Here is a 16,241-nt window from a genome sequence, read left to right as displayed (position 1 = left end):
GGGATCTGCCCAGGTGGACGACAGATGGTAGCCAAAATAAGGGAACGACTAGGAGTGAGAGAGAGCCTGCAGATGAGGCATTCGAAAGAGGAGTAGGCCTGCGTAGGAATGATAGAGGTGGGAATCCACTCAGGGAAGATCAGGGCTACACCCCCTCCAGAATGGTTGGACCTGGGTGCAGAAAGGATTTTGTAACCATCAGGGAGGAGAGTGTCAAAGCTCATGACAGAGCTGGCTGTGAATCATGTCTCAGTGAGACCGAGGGCATCGAGGTAAAGTTCTTCGAGGAGGCGGCAGATGTCAGAGGAGTGTTTGACAGCTGAGCAGAGGTTGAGAGTGACAAAATGGAGAAGGTTGCCATCCTTGAAAGACTACCGGGTGGGGTACAAATCAGAGGTATAGCCTGCGGAGGTGTAGAAGAAGCCCAGGGGGGGTGCTGGAGAGGAAAAAGGAGAGGGCAAGGTAGCCATGGAGGAGGCAAGGAAGCTGTGAAGGGAAGAGAGTGGACAGCAGGAAAACAAAGGAAATTGATGAGGCGCAGGAAGCGTCTACCAAAGAGGAGAAGATTGGCCTGAGGGCTTTGGACCAAGACGGTACCGTTCAGGTAAACATTAATGATGACCTTAGAGGAGTGGAAGGAGGCCACGAGGGCCTCCCACCAGCTGCCACCATTAATGGGAGAAGAGGAGAAGGGAGAAAGCACAGAGACGATATGAAGAGTCCATAGGTATGGTGAGGGAACAACAAAGAGGATGTCAGTGAGGGTTTGCCTGCAGGAGGCTCTGGTAAAGGTGTCAGCGATAGGGAGGCCTGGGTTGGAGACCAGGGTGTCCTTTTTAAACTTCTTCCTACCCAATTTAGTGAGGAGAGCAGGATAGTTGATAGAGAAGCCATTAGAAAAGATAGGTGAGACAGAGAGCACCATAGAGTAGGTAGGTAGAGAAGAGAAGGGGGTGAAAATGGGGGTGAGGAGAATGCTAGGGAAGGACACAAGGAGGGGCACAGGCAGACAAGACAAAGAGAGACACGACACTAGTAGACAATGGAACAAGTAGACGAGAGCTCAGACAATAGTAGAACAGTTAGTTGGATTAGAGCTTTGCAAGAAGGCTAGGCCAAAGACAGAACTGCAATAAAATATAATTTAAACCCAAAGACAAAACAACGGAGTGTGAGAGTCCTGTGTGATGGGGGGAAGGCCTAGGTTTCACAATGCAAATTTAAATACTTTCACAATGCAATTTAATACCACAGAAAAACACACCTATGTCTGAGAATCCTGCATAGTGGGATTAAGGCCTAGGTTTCACAATGCAATTTTAAAGACTTTCACAATGCAATATTAATACCACAGAAAAACACAACTAGATCTGAGAATCCTGTTTAGTGGGAGGAAGGCCTATGTTTCACAATGCTATTTTAAATACTTTCACAATGCAATTTAATACCACGGAAAAACACACCTAAGTCTGAGAATCCTGTCTGAGAAGACTCTCATGGTTCTGTTTTCAAAGAAGGAGGCTATCCAAGATGTGGCATCAAGGGAGAAATTGCCTGAGGTGATGAGGTGGTGACATAGAGTGGGGTGGTCTACAGGGTCGAACGCAGCAGGTAGGCCTAGCAGTTGAATGATGGCTGGTCTGCCCTTGTCTCTGAAGAAATCAAGTTGGATTTTAAGGTCTAGTAGTGCTGTTTCTGTGCCATGGCCAGGACACAAGCCTGTAATATGTTTGTGCCAATTCATGGTTTTGAGTCTGTGTCAACGTGCTGTCCTATCATTGGGTCAGCATACTGTTAAGTCAATATCATCACTCCCGGAATACTGGATGCCCTCCATAACTGTTCTCCCACACACATCCACACTGCTTCACACACGTTGCACTCATTTGTGCATGGATTAATTCGCACACATGCACGTTCACCCATGGGGATATTCACACAGAGACATATTCCATGCTCGCAGTCACAGACACAGGCAACTCCTCATGGTCACGCACTCATATATGCATGAGGACATATGTTCCGCGTTTTCTTACTTGTTCATGCCACCTTAGCTAAACACCACTGCACACTGTTGACCCAGATGGCCCGCCCATGATTCTACCAGCAGTCAATCATGTCCACACACTCTGTTTATGCAGGGATTGAGAGCTGGCAGAGCACGACCTCTGCCGACACCTGGCCTTTTACTACTAAGGTCTAAGTTATATGCTTGGAGCCTTTTGTATCTCCTTACTTCACATTAAGAAAATAATTAAGAAAATGATGCAACAAGGGATGAGCCCTGTTGTACCTGCTATGAGGCAATTTTCTAAACTCCTGCACAACAGTATAGGTGAAAAATGAAAATGGATTCTATGAATCCAAATGTACATCTTTTTCATCCAACACTTAAAACCATATTTTCATCTAATGCAATAAGCAGAGGGGGGGGGGGGTGTACCGTTGCACCCTGACACACCAATCACCAGTGTTCAGAAGAGTTATGGAAATGCTGGTTCATTCTTCATCTTGTCTTCCTTTCATTGGGCATTCACACTATTCCTTACAGCCTGCAAGACTCTTGCATGCACTCTAAGCCTGGCATTATCACAATCATTTTCAGAGACACAGATTTCAGTCAATGTCATAGGTTTTCATTGTTCTTCAACTTTATCAGGGGTGGACAGTTCAGTGTTGATTTCATCTAAGCAATCCGTGGTTCCACACACGGATAAAGTTGCAAATATACATATGTTTAAACAGTAATAGAATATGTATTAGGGTTTAAAAAAGACACCATAAAAATGCACGGTTATGATGTCAAACACGTACTACAAATTAGTTCCTTAGAAAAATGATATTGCTTCCTGGAATACACGTCACGTTTAAACTGCACTGTGTCAATTATGTCACCTCACAGGCAATTATTGTAATCCTTGTTGATCAATAACGCTTGACAAAGTGAAAGCTGATAACATAATTAATGGATTGATCAATATTTCACAACGCGGTATAAAATCCCCTCATCATTTATTTTTAAACTGAGAGGCCACTTGTAGATAGCTGACTGGACTCTGACAAGGTAACCTTTCACTGGGGATAGTCGAACTAGCTCTGTCAGAACACTTATCCGAATTTTGGTGATTCGAGTGCTGTAAACTTTTCATATTGTTCTGGATATTTGTCCATAAAGGTTTGCGGCCACCCAGGTATAAATATAACATGTCCCACTACCCCATTGGGACCAGGCGTGTCAATCTTTTTTTTAACTATTTCTGGTGCTTTTGTGCTGGACATAGAACAAAATGGCATTACCTTTAATGACGGGCGAGTGCATATTGTGTTGTTCAGTAGTTCAAGTCAGTTGAAGATGCAGCATTCGCGGCCATCTAGCAGCAAGCACGAGTCGAAGAAGAGTCAAACTGGAAGAAGACTGCAGTTTGTAGTGGCTAAAGCAATGTTGATTGTGGAGGTCGCCAAGTTCCCGGATGCAGAGGTGAGGTGGTTCAATGTTGCGCAAAGGATGCGGTTCTGAAAGAACATCTGCAGCAGTTTGATGATTGACTCAATCAATGAAGAAGAGGCTGGAGGTTCATGCAATGCAGATGCAATTCTCTAATTAAGTCAAGGCAACAACATCCTTCAAAAACTTGTTTGGATGGGCAGACTGCATTTTGAAATGCAATGATTGGCAACGGCAGCTCTGTTGGATCCTGATGGTTGAAATTGGGTCAAACACACTCAAATAATGCCTCGCAGCAGTATGAAGGTAAAAGGGCATGAATCCATTGCTGTACTGGTTCTCAGGAGCTGTGAGTCCAACTCCATGGTGTCAGGGACAAGATGAGTCCTTTTCCAAGGCAAATGTGGGGAAGACTGGCAAAGGTGTTTAGATATGCAGAACCCTGACGTGAGGCTTCTCCGTTTGTGAATGTGTGTGCCCTTTGATTCCTGGAAACAGGCCAGCTTCCTGTGGAGTGGCTGTCTCTCTGGGGAGGGCAGTACCTGGACCCACAAAGGAACAAAGAGATGCAATCACCAAAGGTGACAGTCCTGCCAGCAGAGGACGGTCCAGCCTGTCTGACGAGAAGACAGCTAACACTTCCACAGCTCTGTGCTCACAGTTCTGGCACATATGTGAAATCAAACTGATGTGGCTTGGATAACTATGAGAGATGCTGGCCACCAGGCCCTACACTTGGGTATGGTTTATATTTGTATTTTAACCTGCCACCAGGACAGCCATTGTATAGCTATGTAGTTCTTAGAACAGGGGTGCATATCTTAAATGCAGCCCCTGTGCTGCATAGGCTTGAGGTCGCTGCAGCTTCCAAAAGGGAACCTGTGACCCAAGAACTTGCTCTGTGCACTGGAGAGCGGGCACTGTAGATCAGACTGCTGAGGCAGCTGGTCACATGTGTACACTATGCTTTTAGCATGAAGCCTCGTGAAAGGGGAATCTCATTAGCAGATTTTCCTTCCTGAAATGGAATTACCCATATCATTTCAATAATTCATAAAAATCAAAAAAAGCAAGGGCTTCTACACCCATGCCAGATGGCAATTCCTCACAGTAACACTTTGGCATGAGGTGGTAGTGTCCCTGCCTTATGAATTCTGAATCAAATCCTATGAGGTCAATATCATGTCTTATCATGGATGTTCTCTGAAATTTAATAACCTATCTTATACTGGTGGCTAGGAGCACTCCAAAATTAAGTCAATGTTCTTTGTGATTAAAAAACAACAGATGTCCACAAAGTTGTGGAACTCTGCGGTCCCTCACGCACCCTATTTGTGTTATCCAACTACAGAAAGCTTCAATATATACTTTACAATGGGAAAAATGCAAACGTACCTTCCAGTTGAAATAAAGTAAAGAATAGTTTTTTTACTGTGCTTATATAATGAATAATATCTAAATGATATTACATCATATATTCAGTTTCAATTGCATTGACATTTAGTACCTTATAATTCACATAATTTCATATAGTACATAAATAAATAAACAAATACAACAATTTCGTGATTATTTGGTTATTCTTGCTTAAATGTTTACCAATGTGCAGACAATCACAATACACAATCAAACTGTATTCTCATCAAATGTTCCTCATTTGATTACACTGATAGGTTCTTGGTAACTGTAGTACTGTATTGTCCTAGGAATTTGTTCAACGCATTTTGGGAATTTGTTCCTTTCATCAGGAGTAGAATTTAGCCAATCTGTTTACCGACAGCCGACGTGTTGCAACTAGTTAGGTATGTTTTCTTCTGCTTTGTTGTGTACGCTCTCAAGCATTTTTCTCCTTGGCGGTGGTCCTCCTCTGTCCACGCTTGATCTCTCTGCTCGCCTTCCTACATGTCCTTTCTGTTTCCCTTTCTCTGTGTTTTCGCTTCAGCTCTCGTGCCACTCTTGCCCTTTCTCCCTGCTTTCTGTTCCGTATTCACGCAGTGAGTCTCAGCTGCTTTCTCCTGTTATCTGGCATTTCTCTTGGTGCCGCCAGCTGTCCTCTGTCTTTACCGGTTCTCCCAGCCCCCCCCCACTTTCTTAGCTTCCTTTCTACATGAGCGTCCAGTTCCCTTCTGCATCCCAGTGCCCGCGGGTTATTCTTTTTTCGTCCGGTTTCTGTCCGTTTCTGTTTCCCCTTGGAAGCTCTCTTTTTTGGCTGCTCGCACCTTTCTTGCTACGGTGCTCTGGCGGCCCTGTTCATTCCATCCCTTTTATCTTCTATCAGAGATTATTGGGGAAAGTATTACAACCTACTGCCTAGTCTCTTCCCGTCCACTCTGGGATTACCTAAGGTTTACTCTAAAGGATTCCTGCCGCTTCCTGAACTAAGATCACCGACCGTCATCTTTGTTCCTCTGGAAACCAATCCTTCTACAATTCTGCCATACCTCCTGGAGGATCTTCATCTTACCGTCCTCCTTGGGTTTTTTTGTGCCTTCCGGCTTTTCTCCCATACACACGGTTGTTCCAGGAACAAAGTCCCTGATCTGCCATATTCAGCAGTCACAGTGGCTTCTTCCGTAGCAGGCCATACCTTCTAAAAAAAAAGGGATGCCTACAAGAAGAAAAAATAAGGAGCCTTCACCGGAGCCAAGTCCTTCAGGTGAGGAGGAGGAGGGGGACTTTGAAACCAAATCAGCTTTGAAACCGAAGAAGGGGTTATTGACAGTTTGTAATGCCAGAATCATAACATGGCCACCGCAGAACAGGTCCAAGAGCTGGTGGCTACAGTTCAGGGTCTTACCCTAGAAGTGCAAAATCTGAAGACCGAAAACACGGTCCTGCAGCAGCTGGTTACAGCCCGAAAACAACATCCCATGGATCTTCCACCAATGGCCCTAGTGTTGGGCAAATTTGCTTGATCACCTAAGAAACTGAAGGAGTTCATAGAATCCTGTGGAGTCCACTTCACTTTTAGATCTGGAACATTAGCTACAGACCATGCCAGGGTAGGGTTTATGATTACCCATATGATGGGGAACGCCCTAGCTTAAGCCACCCCACTGGTAACAAAGGTCAATCGGATCCTTCAAGACTACGAAGCTTTTGTAAATCTACTTCGCCAAACCTTTTAAAGGCCTGAAACCTCTTTTGTTGCCTGTGAGGATTTACTGGACATTCGCCAGGGCAATATGGATCTCTTGCCCTACATAACCACCTTCAAACAATTGGCTGCAGATGCCGGGTGGAGAGAACAAGCTCAGTACTCAATATTCCTCTGAGGCATAAAAAAAGAACTCACGGATGAATTGGCACGTACCAAACGCCCTCCAACGTTCTCAAATCTCCTCTCTGCGGTTCTCCAAATCGACTTTCGGCTATCGGAAAGGCGAGCAGAAAGAAGAAAGAACCGCAGTCTTCTTGTACCCTCTGAATCACACACACCTTCCTCCTCACCTGCTTCACGTCCTCCAAGAAACAAGGAAGAACCTATGCAAATAGGAACCGCCCAAGCTCCCCTTACTCCGGAGGAGCGAGAGAGGATACGAGATGGAAATCTCTGCATGAATTGTGGATGTGAAACTCATCTGTTAAGAGACTGCCCTGAGGTCCCTCCCAGGTGGTCGGGCAACGGGCATCTTCGGTATTAGCAGGGACAAATTACTGAGGTACCCTATCAGGTCCCTACAGCACTATAGCGGTTTCTACTCCTGCATTCTCAGAGGACACTCGGCTCATGGTGGTCTCTATACAGGTCCTTGTGCAAGGTAGAAGTGTGGAAACCCTAGCATAGCTTCATTGCGGTGCTGCAGGGAACTTTGTTGGCACTCTATGGGTAGAGAAAGAAGGACTACGATGCATAAAAAAGAAAGAATATCAGAAGGTGGAAGGTGTCAACAGCAAACCCCTAAGTTCAGGTCTCATCACCCACTCTACCGAAGAACTATCGGTAACCATTATGCAACTTATAGAGAGGCTGTCTTTTGACATAATTCGAGCCACACATTTTCCCATGATAATGGGCATTGGATGGCTGCGACGACACAATCCCACCATCAGCTGGTCAGAAAAACATCCTAGCTTTAATTCCTCGTTTTGCAAAAAATAATTGTCATAAGGGAACAGGCTGGAGTCAGTCAAGACCAATTTCGGCAATGAACCCTGTTCCATTCATTGTCTTCCCGGTTATCTTAAAGAGTTCCAGGATGTGTTCCTGGAAAAGATCCCCATGGACTTACTACCGCACCAACCAGAGGACTGTGCATAGATTTGACACCCGGGGCATTAGTTCTGTTTGGTAGAATGTATTCCCTCTCCGTGACAGAGAAGAAGGATCTTCAAGATTACCTTGATGCCAACCTCACCAACGGCCTCATCAGGCCATCACATTCTCCAGCCAGGGCTTTCTTCTTTTTAATACCCAAAAATGGATTCCAAGTAGATGAGATCCTGTATAGATTTCCGTGGTCTCAATAAAGTGACCATACAAGATTGATATCCTATGCCCATAATATCTGACATAATGGAAGTGGTTCAAGGGGCAACTGTCTTCACCAAGCTTGACTTAAGTAATGCTTATCACCTCTTCTGCATAAGATCGGGAGACGAGTGGAAGACAGCCTTTTGCATCCCATTCGGACACTTTGAGTATCATGCAATGACGTTTGGGTTGGTGAACGCTCCATCCGTCTTCCAGAGAATCATGGATAGGCTGTTTTCCGATCTCCTCTGCCATTCGACTATCGTAAATCGCGATGACATTCTGGTATTACGTAGGCTCAGGTTGAACCATCTGTTAGTCAAACCCTAGAAATGTGTATTCTCTTCTTCCACCATTCTATACCTTGGGTTCATCCTGTCAGACCAAGGCATCACAATGGATACGTGCAAGGTATCCGCCATCATGGACTGGCCTTCGCCCATATCTATTAAAGAGGTTCCTAAGCTTAGCCAATTTCTACCGGAAATGTATTCCAGAGTTTTCTCATATTGTTCTACCGATTACCCAGTTGCTGAAGAAGGCTTCTGCCCCATTTAGATGGAACCAAACAGCAGAGACAGTTTCTCCTTACTCAAACATCGCTTCTGTTCGGCACCCATATTAAGACAACCGGATCAGATCAAACCTTTCATCCTGGAGACAAACGCATCTTCTGATGCCATAGGTGCTGCTCTCCTTCAAGTCCATGAAGGGAAAGAACACCTTGTCTCCTACTTTTCTAAGACTCTCACATCCAGTCAAAGAATCTACTCCGTAATAGAAAAAGAACTCTTAGCCATCAAGGGAGAGCTATCCTTTCTTATTCCCACAGACCATAAGAACCTTTAGGTACTCCAACAGATGGAGTGCGTCAACATCCGCCAAGGTAGGTGGGCTCATTTTTCCGCAAAGTTTCAATTTTCCATCACGTATTTACCGACTCACAAAACATTTTGGCAGATGCACTTCCCAGAAGTTTGGTCAGGATTCGGAATCCGTCAGAGAACCCATGTTTCCAAACACGAGGATAGTGTCTGCAGTCTCTACCTTTCTGCAGCAAGTCAAGAAAGCCTCTCTAGGGGATGTAGAGTCCTCCGTTCCCTTTGACCACTCTCAGGTGGAGGAAAATGATGGTCTTTTGTTCATTAAAAGAGACTATAATTGCCCTCTGAAGGCGTCCGCTGAATAGCGTTCTATTGGTGTCACGACTCAGTCACTGCGGGTCATCGAGGTTGTAATGGAACATTGGAGCTGCTCAAACGATCATTTTATTGGCCCAGTATGGCAAAAGACACTGAAGGATACGTCAAGGCATGCCAGTTGTGTGTCCGTAGCAAATACCAAACGCAAAAGCTCATTGGTCTCTAAGAACAGAGCCCGATGCCTTCGGGTCCTTGGAGCCATATTGCCACTGACTTTGTGGTAGAACTCCCCTTTCACAAGGGTGCTCTTGTATCATGGTGACTATCAATATATTCTCTAAACTGGCACACTTTTCACCCTTAGCTGGGATTCCTACAGCATGCAAAATGGCGGAGATATTCCTCAGGGACAGTTTCCATCTTCACGGGTTGCCGCAAAAGATCACGTCAGACCGAGGTAGTCAGTACACCTTATGGTGTTTGGAAAGGCCTCTATGGTCGCCTGGGGATAGAGCAAGCTTTATCATCAGGTTTTCATCCGCAAACCAATGGACAGATGTAACGCTTCAACAGAACTTTGGAGATGTACTTTCTGCTACATAACCAACATCAGGATAATTGGATGTCCTTACTGCCAACAGCGGAGTTTGCCTACAACAACACTATTCATACGGCCTTAGCCATGAGTCCTTTCTATGTCACCTATGGTAACCTTTCGGTTTCCCTTTCTCTGTGTTTTTGCTTCGGCTCTCGTGCTGGTCTTCCCCTTTCTCCCTGCTTTCTGTTCCGTATTCATGCAGCGAGTCTCCGCTGCTTTATCCCGATATACAGCATTTCTCTTGGTGCCGCCAGCTGTCCTCTGTCTTTATCGGTTCTCCTGGCTCCCCCCTCTTTCTTACCTTCCTTTCTACGTAGGCGTCCGGTTCCCTTCTGAATCATACAGTTAAGGTCCACAACTCAAGCGACTTTTTCCAAAACCACCATCATTGCCTATAAGAGAGGACGTAATTTGAAAAACCAACTGATAAAAGCAGAAAGACCACAGAGGGAAAAAAAAAACACCTTGAGCACAAAAAGAAACAGGGATTTATCCCTGTTTGAATTGTTGTAATTGCAATAACGTAATGAGGGGAGGATATGGAAGACACCCCAATAAATGTAATATGATCAAATTAAAAGATTTAGCAACCTGTGACACCAAATCCATTATCTATGGACTAATTTGCCCCTGTAGAATCTTCTATGTGGGCCAAACCACAAGAAAGGCAAAGAAAGGTGGAACAAACATAAAAGCAACATACGAACCAACAATATAAGATCACCAGTTGCTGGACATTTTAATGGACAACTCAATACCATGGCACGATTGAAAGTAATCATCTTAGAGATTGTTAAAAAAAGCACAGCGAGGAGGTAACCATGCAAGACGCATGTATCAAAGAGAGGTTTACTGGATCGAAACATTAAACAGCCTGACCCTGGACGGGATGAACAAAGAGTTTAGTTTGGGTCCCTTTCTAATTTAGGAAGGCTTTTTACCACTACCTGTCGCATTTACAATAGCAGATAATCAAAAAATGTTGACAATTGTTCCCAACTGGGTGACTCTGGCAGACAAGACTATATGTAAGCGTTGACATAAAATCCACACATTATATCGGTCCGCACCTAGAAAAACCACCCATAAGTATGAGTGGACTTTGTTGGCCTCCTAAACTTCTGCCACCAGGTTGGGAAAAACCAGAAGGTGTCCCATCCGCTAGTCCCCGCGGATCTCTCTCAGGTGGCCAGTGCATGGTAATCACCTTTCGATCCAGACTCTGGGAGTTGACCAGTGCGGGAGAATCACCTGTTTGAGGTACCTTCAGGGAGTGGGAGTTGGACATCGGATGGCGAGACGCGGTATCACTCTCTTCCCAGTAACATCTTTTCCCCATCCTACCAGGTAGGACATATGCAAACTCTACCCTTGCCCCTTTTCCTGTAAAAACACTTTCACACGGACAGCCTGCTCTGGGGGAAAACATACTCACACCCAAGCCATGTATGTGCCTGACATGTCCAACTACTATGACCAGGCAATTACTTACAATCACTCACACCTGACTGCCATTAAGCTTCCCCAAATGGATAAAAGGTAGAGCACGAGAGCACATTCTGAGCGAGGCAAAGCACATGAAGGTACAGCAGTTTTGAGTCAGCAGCTGAAAAATGGGAGAAAGACAGCAAACCCGGAGGGTTCGTAAGAAGGGAAACACCCTTGACCTTTTCAGCAAGACGCTGTTACTTTCAAGAACCCTTCAAGGCAGAAAGCGAAAAGCCAGGAAATTAGACTGGAGAATCCAGATCAAGGCGGGGAGATTCAGCAGATGCTGTGGTATCATCCTTGGCTCCACAAACAAAGAAGCGATAGTGAGATCAACACAGCCGATGAGTTGAGAAGACCGCTGCAAGACCGGCCTATGTTGAAGTCAAGGTTTCATGCGGCAACATTGTATAACAAGTGCTGGAACGAACATTGTGAAACGTGTATGATGAAAGACGTGAGTAAAGCTAAACTGCTGATGAATGTTGGAACTTGAGAAGGAAAGATACGATACAATTGACAGAGCGGTATGGCACCACAACTGTGCTCATTTGAAAATCTCTGTCAGGTATCCCACCAAGAGCAACGCAAGTCAAAGATTGATGTGAAATGCAATTGTGTGAAGGGAATCAAAGTGGTCCCATTGTGGAAAAGGGTTCTGAACCCAAATGAGGGGGTTCAGTGGTCTGAGCCCAAACGAGGGAGACCAGATGTGAACTTGTGAGTGTAAAAACCTTGACAAAGGAAAGGAACTTTTGTGTTTTGTTAGTTACATCAGGCCCTCTGTAATAAGAGACTGTTATTGGGAGAGAGACTTTGACAGAAGGCCCTGATGCCTAGGTTTTGAACTGTTACTTTGTGGCCAAGAAGCCAGAGTATGTGCGAAGATCGCATGTGCCTCCTTGCCATATGTTGAAAACATGTGGACGGGAAGGCAACTGCTCAATTGTCCTGACATATTATTTCTTGAACACTTTTCTTTTGCATATACCATTGTCCCGCACCCTTTTGTATTTAGAAGTAAGGACTGGCAGTAGGTTTATTAGTATAGGCCCTTTTATTTGACAGAGACTGCGTTATTATTGTTTGATGGTCTTAGCTTGCTCTCATCCTTAGATTTAGGTTTAGAAAGGTGTTTAATCAACCCATTTGAAGTTCAATAAACACCCTTGAACTTTGATCACTTTTGTCTGTCTTCACTGTTTGATACCATGCCTTCTGTTTGGATGCCAATCAGGCGTATTCATACTGCATAGACTTATTTTGTCAAGATAGATTTACGTAAAAGAATTCTTTACAAGATTTTGTGTAACAAGATTTAACACAATATTTTCAACCACTAGAATTTACCCGATTGTCAACTACAAAATACATGTTTGTCCACACTGTGCATGTTTTCAAAGTGGCAGCATGGAAGGTGCCATTGGCATGAGCTGTTCATATCATACAATATATTTCTTCCCCATACTATGGGGGAGATGTAGGAGTGCCCTTTTTAAGTATCCATGGGTATCCACAAGAACTAATGGTGGAATTAGTTCGTAAAGATTAGATTGTTCCACTCTACTGAAATATTAAATCTGTGTTTAACAGTATCTAATCTGTAGATACATTTGTGTTCTAGTTTGTATAACCGGTTGGCCAAATCCCCACCAGGTGATGTGGTTTTAAGATCTGTATTACAAACCAAGAAATATCCTGGTCTGTGTGCCCCATGCGCTAATAGTGAACTACAAGGGGCTTATCAGGTACCAAATTTCTCATACATGTACGATGTTCAGAGATACACTCTCTTAACTGACGAATAATTTTGCCAACGTACAGCAACTTACAAAGGCACTCCATAATGTAAAACACAAATTTGCTTTTACATTTAGTGTGAGTTCTGAAGTCCCATTTCAGTGTCCTTTGTTCAAACATCAATTTAGTAGTGGTAAAATTAGAGGCAATGCATCCTCCACATTTATGGTGTTCTACCACCGGAGGCAAGCCCCACAGAGGCCAGACACCCAGAGTGTCTCCCCCCTACGAACTGGATACAAAAGCGATGGCCATGTCCTGGCCACCTGGATTACAAGACTCCAGAGATTAGTGGGTGAGACACCTTCTGGTTTCTCACAATACTGATGGATACTTAGTATGTGAAAAGGCATGTATTGTATGATAAAAACAGCCCATGCCAATGGGCCCTCCCATGCTGCCAGTATGAAAATATGCAGAGAGTGGACAAACATGTATGTTGTAGTTGCCAATCGGGGACATTCAAGTGGTTAGAAAATTGGTGTTAAAAATTGTTTCCAGATATTATTGTTAAGAATTCTGTCAAGTCTTTTATACATTTGTTTATACTTATTTTGTCGAGAGCAGGATCATTTTGTTTTGTCTTTCCTGTTCCCCACCCTCTTGTCTCCTTGTGCCTCGAAACACATTGTGTATAGGCACATTATAAATAGCCAATAAATAAATTAAATAAGTGAATAAGTAAAATTTGTATATGTACGTTTACATCCAGTTACTGAATTGAGTTGTACATTTAAAAAATAGGCATTTCCTTTACCAACCAAAAATGTAATTATCACATTTTTCAATATGTCAAATTGCATTTTACATTGAAACTTGTTTTGTCAAATAGTATAAAACAATTGTTTCCAGTATACTATGAAGTTTCCATATGTTCAATTATGGGATAAATGTATTATATATCTTTGCACGTTTCAAGACAAAACATATTTCAGGATATTATACATATTGTGGTGGTCAAGATCGGGCCCCCCTCATCAGCCTCAGCTTGCAGCAAATAAGGAGATCAGACACAGACTGGTGGTAAACCAAGTTTCTTGTATTAGATAGCAAACACACAGTATATGTATGGTGTGTTCCGCTGATCAGCAGGACACACATCAGGACAAGTGTCCAGGCAGTCGACGCACAATTCTTTCACAGGACCACCCCTAGAATGCAGGTTATATAGCATATCATAAGCAATCACTAATATATTATAGCACTTTCACAATGGGAGGTGATACTTGTCACAATATTGCAGACATTTGGCTAGAACTGTCGACATCTCACTTATTACCTTGTGACACAGCCTTGCAGGGACATTGTGTTGTATTAAGGATAAGCGGCATTTGCAGAAATCCTACTGTTATCTTCCATATATGGTGCTAATGCTATACTTGTAGAGAATAAGAAGAGGAGATGGTCTGATATGTCATCTGCCCCAGCAGGGACTTGGACATGTCTGGGGTGCTGCCAGCAGAGTGGGGCAGAGGGAAGATCTGAGGCCTAAATGTATGTAAGAGAGTATAATGTATTATACCATAGCATAGAATAGGATAACAATCCTGCATGACATACCATAGCATAACACTCTTAGCATAACATAGCATTGCATAGCACTCCTTCTACATCAATATTGACTTCAATATCCTGGGAAAATAACTATGAAAAATGTTTTATGTTGTATGCGATTCCCAAATTTCTTAACTGTCATGTAGTTCAGAGGTACAATTGTGCTGAACTCTGGCCTCAATTCGAGGTGCACTAAGGAGGTATGCTTCTATACATGGGAAGGTACACGGTGGGTATCACACACAACGTATGTTCACCAAGGTGTAAGATATTCAAATATTATAATCTGCTCACTGTAAATATTATCTGCCTAACCAATATATAAAATAGTGCAGCTTATAATGTGTACAAAAAAAGGAGTTATCTCTGCATTTGCTAAATTGAATCAACATTTTCAAACACCATGTTATGCTGATAAACATTGGAACAAATGCCACTGATGGTGAGTTTGTTTCAATTACACCTAAACAAATGTCCATGATTATGTTTTTTTTACCTGTCCCACTGTCCCTTTGTCTTGGCACTAAAATGGCTGTTCTCCTGGCTTTCACCTTTTATTTTAGGGGAGGGGGCAAGCAGTGCATATCTGAGTCCCTAGAACTTCGTGGAGATTTTCGACCAACTTACAACTTAGATAGCCTGGCCCTTTCAATCCCTTTCAGCGTGGCAGTCACTGAAACCCTTTCAGGCCATCACATGGCACTGTCAATTTGCAGATTTGCTGATGGGTGCCATGTGGAAGGGCTTGCCTGTCCCCTCCACAATAAGGCTCCCTTGCTCCTCCCCAGTCACATCTTCTCAACAGCTTGGTTTGTCTTTTGTCTTTGATTTCTTTGTTTGGTCCAGCGGGGTTGCTTTACACGTTTGTTCTATACAGCTCTGCCTGCTGCATCCTTGACTTGCCTGCTACCACTCTGTCCACCCATGTGGGGCACGGGGGACAAACTGTCACTCTGTTATAAACCAGACAGGTCCATGCACATGTGTAGGGTGTAGGACGAACTGTTGTTTTTGGAAGACACCCCATCCACAGGATGTTTTTCACATGTCTAACTGTGGAAACTATCACTAAATAGAAGACATAACATTCTTGGCATGGAATGATATGAGACCTTGTAAATCTAGTAGAGTCTGGCTGTTTCATTCAACTTGACCGAGAGAATGGTCCTATGATTGATAGAGGGAATATCTGTCTGGATGAAGAACATCCATTTTGTTCTTTTGTAACAGATGCTGCTGATAGTGAGCAACTCCCTAATAATATGGTAGCCATCGGAACAAGCATATTCATCTAGTTCCAACTTGTAAACGTATGGATGTGTGCCAGTAAAACCTGGACAGTTTGGGAGAAGGACACCTTTCCTGGTTCTCCGTGGGAACAACAATTACTATCTGGAATGTACTGCACGTTTCTGTATTTGGTGCCAGTACAACATTTTGGGAAGGAGGGAGGTACGATAGGGGCGGCCGTTCCAATATTTGTTACCAAGGAGTCAATCGTTGCAGGGTGAGTTAAGAACAGCAGAAGAAAGGAGCAGGAAAGGTATAAAAGCCCAATTATTTTGTAGCATGTGTTTAAGATTGAACTTCAAACTAAGCAATATGTTAGCAGTGGCGGTTTCTTTCTGTGAAAGGATGAGAAGCGGTGTCCTTGGTTACAGTAGCCTGTAGGTGAACAATGTTGGAGACGTGTGGAAAATATAGAAAACTGGACCGAACGAGAGCTTTAAGAGAAAAAGA

Source organism: Ambystoma mexicanum, chromosome 6q (assembly GCF_040938575.1).
Source record: "Ambystoma mexicanum isolate Mex_15411 chromosome 6q, UKY_AmexF1_1, whole genome shotgun sequence".
Classification (NCBI taxonomy): domain Eukaryota; kingdom Metazoa; phylum Chordata; class Amphibia; order Caudata; family Ambystomatidae; genus Ambystoma; species Ambystoma mexicanum.
The sequence above is the reverse complement of the archived record's forward strand: the minus strand, read 5'-3'. Positions refer to the sequence as shown.